This window comes from Balaenoptera ricei, chromosome 12, assembly GCF_028023285.1.
Source record: "Balaenoptera ricei isolate mBalRic1 chromosome 12, mBalRic1.hap2, whole genome shotgun sequence".
NCBI classification, from domain to species: domain Eukaryota; kingdom Metazoa; phylum Chordata; class Mammalia; order Artiodactyla; family Balaenopteridae; genus Balaenoptera; species Balaenoptera ricei.
In genome coordinates, this window is record NC_082650.1 from 57,621,677 (window position 1) to 57,635,703 (window position 14,027).

General features: G+C 33.3%; 1 protein-coding gene across 6 annotated transcripts in view; it reads right to left on the reverse strand.

The window, feature by feature from the left end:
- GRIK2 (glutamate ionotropic receptor kainate type subunit 2) overlaps positions 1–14,027 on the reverse strand; it is a 640,311-nt gene that overhangs the window by 215,471 nt on the left and 410,813 nt on the right. The gene's annotated exons all lie outside the window — the stretch shown is intronic.

Below are 14,027 nucleotides of genomic sequence, written 5' to 3' on the forward strand. Positions count from 1 at the left end.
TTTGGATGAAAGGGTTCTGGCTCATGAATCCACAATTACCTATAATCACAAATATTAGGTAACCCTTCTTATAAATCTCAGGTTTCTGAGCAGAATATTATGAAGTTTCAGAAATTTCAATGGCATAACATTTTAAATCAAATAAAATTTTGTATGATTCCCAGATTTTAAATCTATTAGGACTGTATAATTCAAAATTTTCTATTGATTGAAGAACTTTTCATCAGTGGGGTTTATTGTTTTGTTTTGTTTTAATCACAAGAGCCATTGATTAAGTCAAGACAATCTTTTTTCTTTTAATCTATGTTCAGAACCATGATTTTTTTCATTATATGATTTAATCAAGTCATTTTTTTTTCTCAGTTCCAAAATTTAATAAAGTACTCTTGACCTCAAAGAGGTATTTTAAATAGAGTGAGTCTATATCTTGGCTGACTTGGATACTTCAAGTTTACGGTTATCTTTTTGGTGTAAATATTAATAGCAACCCTCTTGTACAATTAAAAATGTCATGGTTTGGATACTAAATCATAAGGTCACTTTAATTATAAGCATCAAATTAGATAAGTAATTTGAAAGTAGTTCAAAAACCACAAAGAACTATAGAAAATTATGGTATTATTCATTTTTCTTATTTTATATTCTGAATGGTTCTGAAAATAAATTTGCTCTTCTTCATAAAAAGAATGCATATTTATTGTTGTCAAATTATAAAACACACAAAAAATATAAAAGAGAACATCAACTTAAACTTTGAACCTATACACATACCCCTGTCAATCATAGCTAATAGAGCTTAGTGTATTTCCTTCAAGTCTTTTATCTTTACATGTATGTTCCTTGCATAATTTCCATCATAGCCTTGTAGTTAATGGCCCAGACTCTGAAGGGGGTGTCAGACTACCTGAATCCCATTACATCTCCACCACTTACCACCAGGGGACTGGGGCACATTACTTCTCTGTGCCTCAATTTCCTCATCTATAAATGGGGGAATAACATTATCTACCTCACAGAGCTATTGTGAGGATTAAACGAAAAAGAAGTCAATGTAAGGTGTTTATAAGTGTGCTACAAGTATTATATAAATTATTAAATATATCCTATTTCTACACTATTTTGAGCATTTTCTTCTGGCATTAAAATTAATCAAATTCATAATTTGAATGTATAATATGAACATCATATAAACATATCACAATTTAACTATCAATGTTAAAAACAACGCTTTAGTAAACACAGTTATTTACAAATACTTGCCCATGTAATTTATTATTTTAAAAACAAATTCCTAGAATTGGAATTACTGAGCCCAAATAATATGAATTATTAGGATTATTAGTACATGTTGTCATATAACTTTCCAAAACTATTGTGTTTGTTACCATCCTCCTGACAGTTCATGGTATAATACAACTTCCTAACAATTCATCTTCTACTTTTAATAGTTTGACTTACATAATTGAATGATACTATAATAGTTTATGACTGTTGCCTTTATTTCTAGATAGTATGTTTTATCACATAAAAATAACTTTTTATTCTAAGTCATTCTTTTCACCTAAATTTCCAGGACCTAGTATTAATCATGCTTACCTTATTTATATATTTGCATTTGCTGATAAATAATTACCTATAATTATACTTTCAACATACTTCTCATTTTATGAGTTTCTTTATAAGAAGCTCATCATGAATGTTTTTAATGTCCTATCTTTTTTCTCCCTGGATCTTATTTTTAACCTTGTTCCTTTCATATTATCTGGTTTTCACTATTTCTTTTCTACCTCTGGATTTTTTGGTAGACAGTTTTTCCTGTGGTAATTTGTGAGTAACAAAGTTTTCAGTCTACTAAAGGGGTATTGTCAACTTTTGTTTAAACTTTTACCATCACATCATAAAATCGATATTGAATCATAAAAATTAAAATGACATCTATTCTATGAAAATTCACTACTTTGGTTCATTCTGCTATTATACATACTGATCCATAGTTTTAGTTAATTTAATCTGGCGTTGTGGACACTGCCTCTCATTTTCTTTTGCTTGATATATTATAGATCATCTCTCTTCCAAGGAAAACAAATGTAATTTTTAATATAATCTTTAAAACTATTATTCAAAAACTTCTCTCTATATGCTTTAACTACTTTTACTGTTTACTAGGATTTCTAGTCAGTTTCCTCTTCGTTGAGTGTTTGCTTTCATTTATCATTGTTCTTATAGAAGACAATTTATTTGTAAAGGATAACTATGTGACATGCTTCTATCTGTAGATTTGAAAATATTTTTGTCATGTTCCTGTACAAAGAAAACTTGACTAAATAAAGACATATTGTGTCATAGCCTTCTTCCTTCAAGAGCTCTGTTTTAGTCATGTTTTCTATTATTTAATGTTACTAAAGAGACTGAGGGCAGTCCAATATTTGTTTCTTTTTTGGTAAATATTTTTTTATTGAAAGCTTCTAGTATTCTCTATTTGGAAGTTTTAAATGTCAATCAGGAGAGAGAGAGAGAGAGAGAGAGACATAGAGATAGAGACTGTAATTGTTTTTTCATTATGTTTGCCAGAAATATAAGGCGTTTCTCCATTTTCTGAAGGTGAATTTTATTGCATTTACAATTTTCCTAAACTATTCATGTGGTCATGTTTTCTATACATGTTGTACTCTTTAAATGTATGTTTTCCCTCTTTCACTACCTTACATATGTATCTTCATCACTGATAGAAACGTTGGGAAAAGCAGTTCCCTCTTCTGTGTAGCAATGGACAGAACAACTTATGTATGCCCCCAACACAGAAGTATCACATTACATTTTAATTGTAAGTCTTTTTTTATCACTCTCTAGTTAAAACTTAAATCCCCTGAGGCTAGAGACTGGTTTACTCATCCTTTTATCCTAAGGCCTTTGAATACAGGACATACTAGGGGTTTTCTGTGTGAGGGTTCTGAATATAATGGTTGAATGAAGGAATAAATGTTATCCTCTTTGTCTCAGAAATTCCATTTATGTTTTACTTTGAATTAAAATTATATTTCATTTTTATGTATCATATCTTCTTGTGCTAAACTTTAAGTGCCTTCAAGGAGGATGTCACAACTTTGAAATTTAGATAATAAATACCCAATGAATATTTATTGAATAAATGACTGAATAGAATAAATGAGTGAATTACTATATAATGACGACTTTCAGGTTTTTTTAGGTTGTTAACTTTCCACACCTATTCATTCATTCAGCAAATATTGAATGTATACTATGTGTCTATTCTTTCATATTTACATATTTTGTTTTTCATGTTTTGTTCCTCATGTTCTGTTCAAGTTCTACCTTAATATCATATTTAACTTTGGGAGTAATAGGTCACATATCTTTGCTACTTATTTGAATTTTTCCTAAGCTACATTTTATATATGTTAATATAAATACTTGTAAGAATTTTATGTAAATATTTTATGCTTTACATTTTATACTTCTCAGGATTTTTTTTTTAATTCTTCAAATAATTTCATTTGGTAAAATATGTTTTCTCTTTGGTTGCTTTGTTTTATTTTTTAATGTAGAAAAAACATTTGTTTTCTGAATGATTTTAAAATTATTTTTCTGAGTATCTCATTAATTAGTTGATGCTTTATTTATTTATCTTTGTTTCTGACAGTTTTCTCAGTATAAATTTCATTTGTTTTGTATCTCATATTACTCCTTTATGTTCAAAGAATGTTTTTCTTTCCTCTCCTGAGCTACATAATTGCTTGTCTCATCTGTAATTAGCATTTTATAATTTCTTCTAAACATGTAAGTTAGCACTGTTTCTTGTAAGCAGAATCAGTGAGACATATTTTTTATGCTCTGCGGAATTTGCAATAAAAATTTGTTTGACAAGTATACCAAAAACTTTCTCAGGTAGGAACAAAATAAACATTCCCAGCTAAGTATAAAATATTAGTTATATATAAAGTCAATCTCATTTAAAGTTAAGAAATAATTTCCCCACTAAAAACCAGCTGGCACAATAGGATCTATCAAAATTCTATTTACACTGTCTTATTGACATTTACTAACAATATAACCATGGATGTTGGAGAATGAAAAAAAAAAGCAATACAGTTTTTCATTATAGAGCAATGTAAAAAGGAAAACGAATTCTCTGATTATACACTGTTTTGACTTAATTTTAGACAAATTCATTTGTCTTGAACAAAGAACATAAGTGGCACTTTTCCAAAGAAGGCCTGTGTGGTGATCATGAGAAACCACACTGTACATTATAAAACAGTGTTAGCATAATGTAGAGTCTCCATCTAACACCCCATACAAAAATAAACTCAAAATGGATTAAAGACCTAAATGTAAGACCAGAAACCATAAAACTCCTAGAGGAAAATATAGGCAGAACACTCTTTGACATAAATCATAGCAATATTTTTGGGATCCCTCTCCCAAAACAAAGGAGAAAAAGCAAAAATAAACAAATGGGACCTAAACTTAAAATTTTTTGCACAGCAAAGGAAACAAAACGATCGACAAAACTAAAAGACAACCTACTAAATGGGAGAAAATATTTTCAAATGATATGACCGATAAAGGTCATATCATATATTCAACATATATAAATAGCTCATACAACTCAACAGCAAAAAAACTAAACAACTCCATCAAAAAATGGGCAGAAGAACTGAATATACATTTTTCCAAAGAGGAAATGCAGATGGCCAACAGGCACATGAAAAGATGTTCAACATCACTAATCATCAGGGAAATGCAAATCAAAACCACAATGAGATATCACTTCACACCTGTCAGAATTGCTATCATCAAAAAGAACACAAATAATAAATGATGGTGAGAATGTGGAGAAAAGGGAAACCCTTGTACACCAAGGGAACTATTGGTGTAACTTGGTACAGCCACTTTGGAAAACAGTATGGAAGGTTCTCAAAAAGCTAAAAATAGACCTATCATATGGGCCAGCAATTCAACTCCTGGGTACATATTCAAAAACAAAAAAAAAACAAAACCACTATTTTGAAAAGATACATGCACCCTGATGTTCAAGAAGCATTATTGACAATTGCCAAGATATGAAAGCAACCTAAGTGTCCACCAACAGACGAATGGATAAAGAAGATATGGTGTATATATAAAGGAATACTACTCCGCCATAAAAAAGAGTGAAATTTTGCCATTTGCAGCAACATGTACGGATTTGGAGGATATTATGCTAAGTGAAATAAGTCAGACAGAGAAAGACAAATAATGTATGACATCACATGTGGAATCTAAAAAATTATTACAAACCACTGAATATAACAAAAAAGAAACAGACTCATAGAGAACAAATTAGTGGTTGCCAGTGGGGAGAGGGAAGGAGAGAGGGGCAATATAGGGGTAGGAGATTAAGAGGTACAAAACATTATGTATAAAATAAGCTACAACGATATATTGTACAACACAGGGAATATAGCCAATATTTTATAATAACTAAAAATGGAGTATAACCTTTAAAAATTGTGAATCACTATACTGTACACCTGTAACATATAATATTGTACATCAACTATACCTCAATAAAAAAAATTCTTCCCAATAATTAGCTGCCTACAACCACATGACCCATACAGTTTGCCTTGCATTGTATTTACTATTTCTTTGAGAAGAAAAGGCATTCCTGATAGTACTGCTTGAGGGTATTGAGAAGTAAAAAGCATAAGGAAGGTGCTGGTATTAAATGCTAATTTACATTTGGAAGATAAATATTCTCTCCAATTGACTGAATATACTTTGGTGAACTGCACGTTTCTCGGTTAACTAGTGTAACCATTCTTTCTGGATAATTTGCAAACTCAGGTTTCTCAAGTCTATACGGAACATGAATAGTGAGGACAGAGTTTTTTCAACATAGTAGTTTTCTTACTAAGTGTTGCAGGTAAATTATAGACTTTTTGACCTCATTTACTTCACCCCTTCCTGTGTTAAATTTTTAAATGGAAAGTACAGATAGTTACTTACATTACTGTCTAATAACAGTGAATAGTATTGTACGTCCATTGGGTTAAGTATTAACAGGAGATCACTTCAAAGAGAATTGTCATCTGATCTCTCAACAATAAACATGAAACATTTCCTAGAAATGCCTATGTGCTCCCTGACAGGGAGAAATCAGAGTAAAGAACAATTACCTGGGAACTGAGTCTTTTTCATACAGAAGTGATTTGGCCTATGAGTACAGCGCAAAGAAACCCTCAGTTAACAACTTTTCTAAAACTGTCTATTAACCAGTTAACATGGGGTCTGGAATTTCACCATTTGAGAACTACAGCATTAATGTGAAAGCAATAAATCAATAATATAAATGATCTTACAGAAAGGGATGACTAATCTAAACATAGATTTTTCACCTCTAAGATTTTTATTTTTGTTTAGGGCAAAGTCAACCCTAAACATAAAGAGTTAAGAGACAGGTGGTAGTTCTGATTTTTAAAATAAAATTTGAATCAATGAGTTAACTGTTCTCAAATATAACGACATGACAATATTAAATTAAGGGCCAGTTTTTGCAAGGATAAAAATGTAGTTCACTGATTTCTTTGAAATAAAACCAATGTATTACAATTACATTTAGTACACATGTTTAATTCAAAGTCAGTAATTGAAAGAAAAAAATCAATATTTGATATTCTCTCATGGACCAAAATAAGAAAGTGTGTGCCCTCAAGTAAGGCAATCCTATTGATTTTTAAACATAAACATCATACAGAATTTTCTTAAATATTTTACCAACCTGAAGGTTAAAAGTTATCAAGCAAAATAATAACTATAAATATACTGACACAAAGCAAAAAAATGTCAGTACAGTTGTAAAATAGGGCATGTAATGATTCTTTATAAGAGTTGGACAAATTAAATGGTTAACATCTCCAAAAAGAGACACTAAGTTTGGGTCCTGCCTGGGATCCAGTTTTGCTTTTTAAGAAGCAAACAACACATTTCCCACTGGCTTAAAGATTACTGGTCAACATCACCATTAGCATTGCTTTCCTACAGGGAGGCAAAAGAAATCTCAGTTCCTAGGAAAGTTGGGGGTCATTGTTGCCATGGGGACCAAGATATATGTATCAAATGCCATCAAAGAGAGAAAGATAAAAACTGCTATGCATTAGGTTTCTACAGATCAAAAAAAAAAAAAAAAAGTCTCACTTATCTAGTGTGGCTTTTCAGATTTAGATAAATTTGGAAGACTGTAAATTCCATTCAGACACCTTTTTCATAGGGAGCTAATGACTATAGGATTTTACTGGCAAGTGAAAGCGCAATAGTAAAATTTTCTACAGAAATTACCATTTTTTAAAAAAAATATATACATTCTACAAAAAAAAAAATCTTCAAAAAGCACTTTGAAACATGTTCTGTTCCTGGAACATATATGCCTGTAAACTCAGGCAGGCATGGTTTCACTACTAATTCTCACTCTCTCCATATATTATCAAAATATTTGAGTTTTCAGCGGGAAGCCTATGGATTGCTGATAGCAGTTTCTCTACTGGTGGGTAAAAATGCAAGCAGTGAATATTCAGAAAACACAGATTTTACAAGTTGAAATGAAGCTTCACTTGAAAGTAAAATATAACAAATTTAAACTTTTTAAAGGTTTGCAAATATGGATTATTTTGATTTATATTATTTATATAAATACTTAATTTTGTAGAAATTGGCAAACATATATTACATAAGATGGCTTTTTATAGCCAGTTTTCTTTTCCAAGATTTTCCCTAAAGATGCACAAGTTAGAAGCTGATTTTATTATAAAAGCACGCTGAGGCAAACACATGGCATGATTGTTCATAGGCCTATACAATTCCAGGACCCTTAGCACCATTTCTGGCCAGATAAATGTATTAGTTTGATCTCTATGTTTTTTTCTAAATTAATATAATATTAACATAAAAGCCAATTTCAATAAGGATTTATTAGGCCTTTCCACTGAGGAGACAGAACATTCTATTCTCCAAGTTCTATTTTAATATAAATATCACATTTTAAGAGACTATCAGCAAAATAACCAGAACAGATAACAAATTCTGATGCTACAGAAAGGGCAAGAGAGGTACACAAGTATGATTTTAGTTTAACATTTCTATTTAGAAGAAAATATTCTCTAGTATAATAAAAATCCATTTGAACAATCAATAAAGTATAATAGCAAGAGATTGATTTTTTTTTCTTGGAAAGCACATGATGTACATAGTTGTCACAATGGACATTCAATAATAAAATTCAATAATGTGGTAGGATTAAGAAATTTTATTATTGTATTATAGTTTCTTAGAAGGAATTCTTTTTAAAGTCTAAGTTGTTTTTTTTTTAATGGCCTTTAGATAGCTCAGCTTGCAATGGAAATGCACCATTATCATGAAGTGTCATCAACTCAGTTCAAACCTATTTTGTGTAAAACCCTTCCAACTGTTTTTGCTCTAAACAGAATCTTTTTGAAGTAATATTCTAAGAACCTTCTGAATATTTCTTAATATATTTTGCCATTAGTCATGCTTTTGTTCCATCTGAAGCTGGTCTTTCCTAAAACATAGCTAAGCCTCAGAAGACTAGGTAAGTAAGTTAAGCCATTTCCAATGGTAAATCATATCCCAGTTACATATTGTATAAAAAAAAACTAAAAATATTAATTTTATTGTCAGTTATGAAGACATTTTTTATTTCCTCATGCCAATTATGTCCATTTTTCTTGGCCGTTTTTCTTTTTGCTATTTCTCCTTCTTCTTCCAAGTTCCACTGACAGACTGAATATACAAATAGGTAACAGTCAGACCATGTATGACAATAGAACTTTAACCAGATCCTCTGAAGCAAGCATCCTGGGAAGCCAAACCACAACCTCTGCAGCAATCTGCCCAGAATGGTCAAGATTTGTTCAATAACTTGCAGCTTCCTTTTTTTTTTTCCCCTCTCTTCCAACTCAGGAGCAACCAGAGAAACTCACCAAACCAATCACCCAAGATACCTTGCTTCTTGTTAGCCCACCTCCAGTTTCCTCATGCCAACAATCTCCAATCAGAGCACACCTGAGGCTTTCCCAAATAAAGCTTTTCCACTCTCTTGCCTGCCCTTGAATCTCTGACAAATATAAGTTGCTCCCTTGCTATAGCAAGCTCTGAATAACAACTTCTGTTTGTTCTCATCCAAGTGGTCTTTGTTTACTTCCACACATAAACTTACAAGAAAAAAAAGGAAAATTTATAAATAGAATAATTATTTTTACTCATTGATGTAATAAAGTGTCAGAAAGTATTCAACTGCACTATGTAGAAGACCAGAGGTGCCATTGGTGCATCCTTATAAGCTCAGACTTCAGTGCTGCTTTCTCCTGTGCTATAAGATCCTTCACCCCCTGAAGCCTTGACCCACTACCCCAGCCCACTGATTGTCTGACTATTGGATTTCTCTTCCCACTTTGTAAGTATGGAGCAAAGCTGGAAAAAGTGGGGGAAAAAAAGCTCTGCTATTGGAAAATAACTTTGCACCAGACACTTGAGTAAGTATTCTATGTGAAGTATCTCTTATGATTCTCATAGAGATCCTTCATTTGTTCAACAGTCAGTAAACATTTCCTGAGGATGTACTTTGTGCCAGACACTTTGCTATGCCTTGAATATGTAAATAGTGAGAAAGGAGACACATTTTTCTGCACCTAATAGGATGTGTATTCTGGCTAGGGACGCAGCCTTAAAAAAAAAAAAAAAAAAGTATGTAAATACACAATTATAGGCAGTGTCAGGAAGAAAAAGTAGAGGACACTATGAGAAACTTAAATTTAATTAGGCTTAGGGGATACCTATCTAAGGAAGTAAATGTAAGCTGCAACCCCCAGGATGAGTAAGAAGTTAGCCAGGCAAAGGTGATAGGAATGGGTATTCCAGACCGGGAAAACTCTACTGCCAAAGTAATAGAAAGTCTTGACCCTGTGAGGAAATGAGAAACAGCCAGTATAGCTGGAGCATAGAAAACACCTGAGAAGATGGTGAGAGTTGAGTGGGAGAGGTAGGGAATTCATTGTAAATCATGTTTGGATCTTAATCAAAATACAATGGAAATAAAGGGATGAGTTAAATAGAGAAATGACATGGATCATTTTGCTTTTGAAGACATCCGTTGGCTGCTATGATTTGGAGAATGGATTACAAGGAGGAGTAGAACAGAGAGGCTTGTTGGGGCTCCAGTGTATGTGTCCAGGGTAGGTTCCCCTGGCCACGACTGTAGCAATGGATTTAGGGAGAAATGGATGGATTCTAAACATATTTTGAAAGTGGAATATACAATACAGTCTTTGAACTGACCAGAAGAATTCAAGCTGGGAAAATCACTTATTCTGATTTCCTTTTCCTATTGTTAGTAGTTTCAATACCAGAATCTTAAAGAAAGAAATTGTCCTATTATTGCCTGAGGTAGACAAAGTTGCCTACTGTTTTATCCCCTTACTCTCCTTCTTCTGCTTTAGAGAAGGTACTGCCATGGCCCAAGAGCTTGTTTGGACAGGTGTGGTTGGTTGTGTATGCGGTATTGGTGACCCTTCTTAGACCTGCCACCTGTGAATGACTGCAGGAAGGAAGAAATTAACACATCCCCTCTGGAGGCTGACGGGAACCAGGAAATGTTTGACTTTACTCCCTCCCCTTTTAGTATAAAAGAAGCCTGAATTCTAACTCAGGTAAGATGGTTCTTTGGGACACAAGTCCACCATCTTCTCAGACTGTCGGCTTTTTGGATAAATTCGTTATTCCTTGCTCCAGTTAAACAAACAAACAAACAAACCAGATGTGGTTGGTTGTGTGTGCCGTACTGGTGACCCTTCTTAGACCATGGCTAACTGGGCTGGGTTCTAACCAAGATCTCCATCGAGATAAAGGAGAAAGAATTCACTTTGATCTATGAACCCTATCTAAGTGGAAAACTGTGTCCAGAGTAGCATTTTAACTCCGAGCTCAGTTCCCTGAATATGTCCTACTTCTCTGTTTGTCAGAAATATACCTGTTCCTTCCTGGTTTATCTGCTCCACAGTTACAAACATCAGAAGTATGGATTTTACTCCTACTAACTGTTTCAATCCTAAGATTCACATTTCAGAAAACGATTCAAAATATATCATCTTAATGTCATACAAGCAAGAGATCTTTCTTTTTAGCACATTTCACTGCCCAATCCTATATTACTGGGTTGGCCAAAAAGTATCTTTGGTTTTTTAAGTAAAAATAAAAGACACATTTTGCATTTTCACCAAGAACTTTATTCAACAATGTATTCATCCTTTTCTTCCACTACCTTCTGCCATTTTTCAGGCAACTTCATAATTCCATGTTCCCAAAACTTTTTATCTTTTTGAGCAAAGAACTGTTCCAGGTGCCTTTTACAGTCTTCCAGGGAATTGAAATTTTTTCTATTAAGAGAATTTTGTAAAGTCCTAAATAAATGGAACTCCAAAGGTGCAATGTCTGGTGAATATGGCGGATGAATCACAACTTCCCAGCCAAGCTGTAACAGTTTTTGCCTGGTCATCAAAGAAACATGCAGTCGTGCGTTATCCTGATGGAAGATTATGAGTTTTCTGTTGACTAATTCTGGACACTCTTCGTCGAGTGCTGCTTTCAGTTGGTCTAATTGGGAGCAGTACTTGTTGGAATTAGTTGTTTGGTTTTCTGGAAGGAGCTCATAATAAAGGACTCCCTTCCAATCCCACCATATACACAACATCACCGTCTTTGGATGAAGACCGGCCTTTGGCATGGTTGGTGGTGGTTCATTTCACTTGCCCCACAATCTCTTCCATTCCACATTATTGTACAGTATCCACTTGCCACTGCCCATCCATTGTTTTAAAAATGGAACGTTTTCATTACGTTTAAGTAGAGAATCGCATGCGGAAATATGGTCAAGAAGGTTTTTTCTGCTTAACTTATGTGGACCCAAACATCAAAGCGATTCACATAACCAAACTAGTGTAAATGCTTTTCAATGCTTGATTTGGATATTTTGAGTATGTCGGCTATCTCCCGCGTGGTATAACATTGATTGTTCTCAGTTAATGTCTTGATTTGATTGCTATCAACTTCAACTTGTCCACCAGACCATGGAGTATCGTCTAGTGAGAAATCTTTAGCACGAAACTCTGCAAACCACTTTTGACATGTTCAATCAGTCACAGCACCTTCTCCATACACTGCACAATCTTTTTTTTGCATTTCAGTTGGGTTTTTACCTTTCTTGAAATAATAAAGCATAATATGCTGAAAATGTTGCTGTTTTTCTTCCATCTTCAATATGGCTACCCAAAAATTCACCAATTTTGATGTCTTTTTTTAAATGCATGCTGATATGACAGCTGTCACATACAATCTAAACAAATTATTTCGAATGAAGTTAAATACAACTAAGTGCTACTAGAGCCATCTTATGGAAAAAAACTGAACGAACGTTTTGGCCAACCCAATATAATTTTATGAATCAATTTATAATTGGCAGGTTTTCTTCACTAGAGCAAAACCTTCATAGGGGCACAAAATAGAAGTTCACTGCATATTTGTTAGAGAATTAAATGAATAAATGTGCTAGTCAAAGATGACCAAGACAAAACTAGGAAAAGGCAGTAGCATGAGAAGATAGAATTGAGGATAGTTAAAATTCCTAGCCTTGACCCCTATTAACGTATTTCCAGATTCTTTTAGAGACCATGATATTTTCACTTCAGTCTGTCCAAGAGGGAAGCCCTTTGCACTCTACTTTTTTTGAGATGGGGAATTTGGCCCAGAGCAGTTGGATGGAAGGAGGAAGTTCACACACTTGTTGTGATAGAACTAGAATAGTAATTTAAGCCTCCTGAATCACCGTCTATTGAATCTTCCAAAGTGTGAACTCTATCAAGGTAGGAACTCTGTTTTTTCATCTATGGATTGGTAACTATACTTTTTTTAGGAAAAAATAAAAGTAAAATCAACAAAACTTAGGAGCCTTAATGAGGCAGATATTGCTACCACCCCAGGATGCAGTTGAAGATGCTGTGCTTTAGAAGGATTAAGAAACTTGTCTATAAATAGTAAATGGCAGAACAAGGATTTGAGCCTAATTCTGTCTGAACACAAAATATTGATGAATGTCGGGTCAACATTTATAACTCACATTGTGATACCTTGCTTATCGATATGGTAGATCCTCATATATACTTGGTAACCATTATATTCAGGATCTTTTTATAATTCACACTAGAGCCTAGGAAAACCTTCTCTAATATTTTCTTTGAGTCCAAGGGACTGGGACTATGGTAACATGAAGAGCATCACCATTTTTATGTTGATGTGTTGAAATACAAGCAGTGGTCAAAGCTCATCCTAGTGACTTGGGTACTTCCAAAAATAAGATAATAACATCCCCAGTAAACACTGAGATAAGCCCATATGAGCTGACTAAACTCCACCATTATCAATTCCAGTTTGGGGTATAGATTAATGTTGTTATCTCGGAAGCAAGGTAATTAGGAAGTGACAGCCTCACAAATATTTTAGTTCCAGTTTATTATAAAAGATTCCTAATTTTGCATGGTCTTGACAAAGGGTACAACCTGAAACTCTCATGAGAAGAGGTAATACCCCTGTTAACTTCAGTCATCAGTTGGCCATGATATACTTCTTGTCCTGGTGATATCAAAAATATGTGTTTTCTCTCTCCTGCATCATTTGAATCAACATTCATACATACTATTTTCTCTCAGGCTAAAATACCCCTTATTTTGATTCAATTTCCTTCTTCAGTTTCCATCTATGAATGATGCTCCATGTTCAATTGTTAGCTGAAACATAACTCACTATCTTTAAAGCGATGTTATCTCAAACAGAATTTTTTCTCAAGTTCTTATCAAAATATCTTTTTAACCTGTAACTTTCAATGAATCCATCAGGAAACAGCTAAATGCATGTATTACAAACTTACACTAAAATGTTCTTAAAGTAAGCACACACCCCCA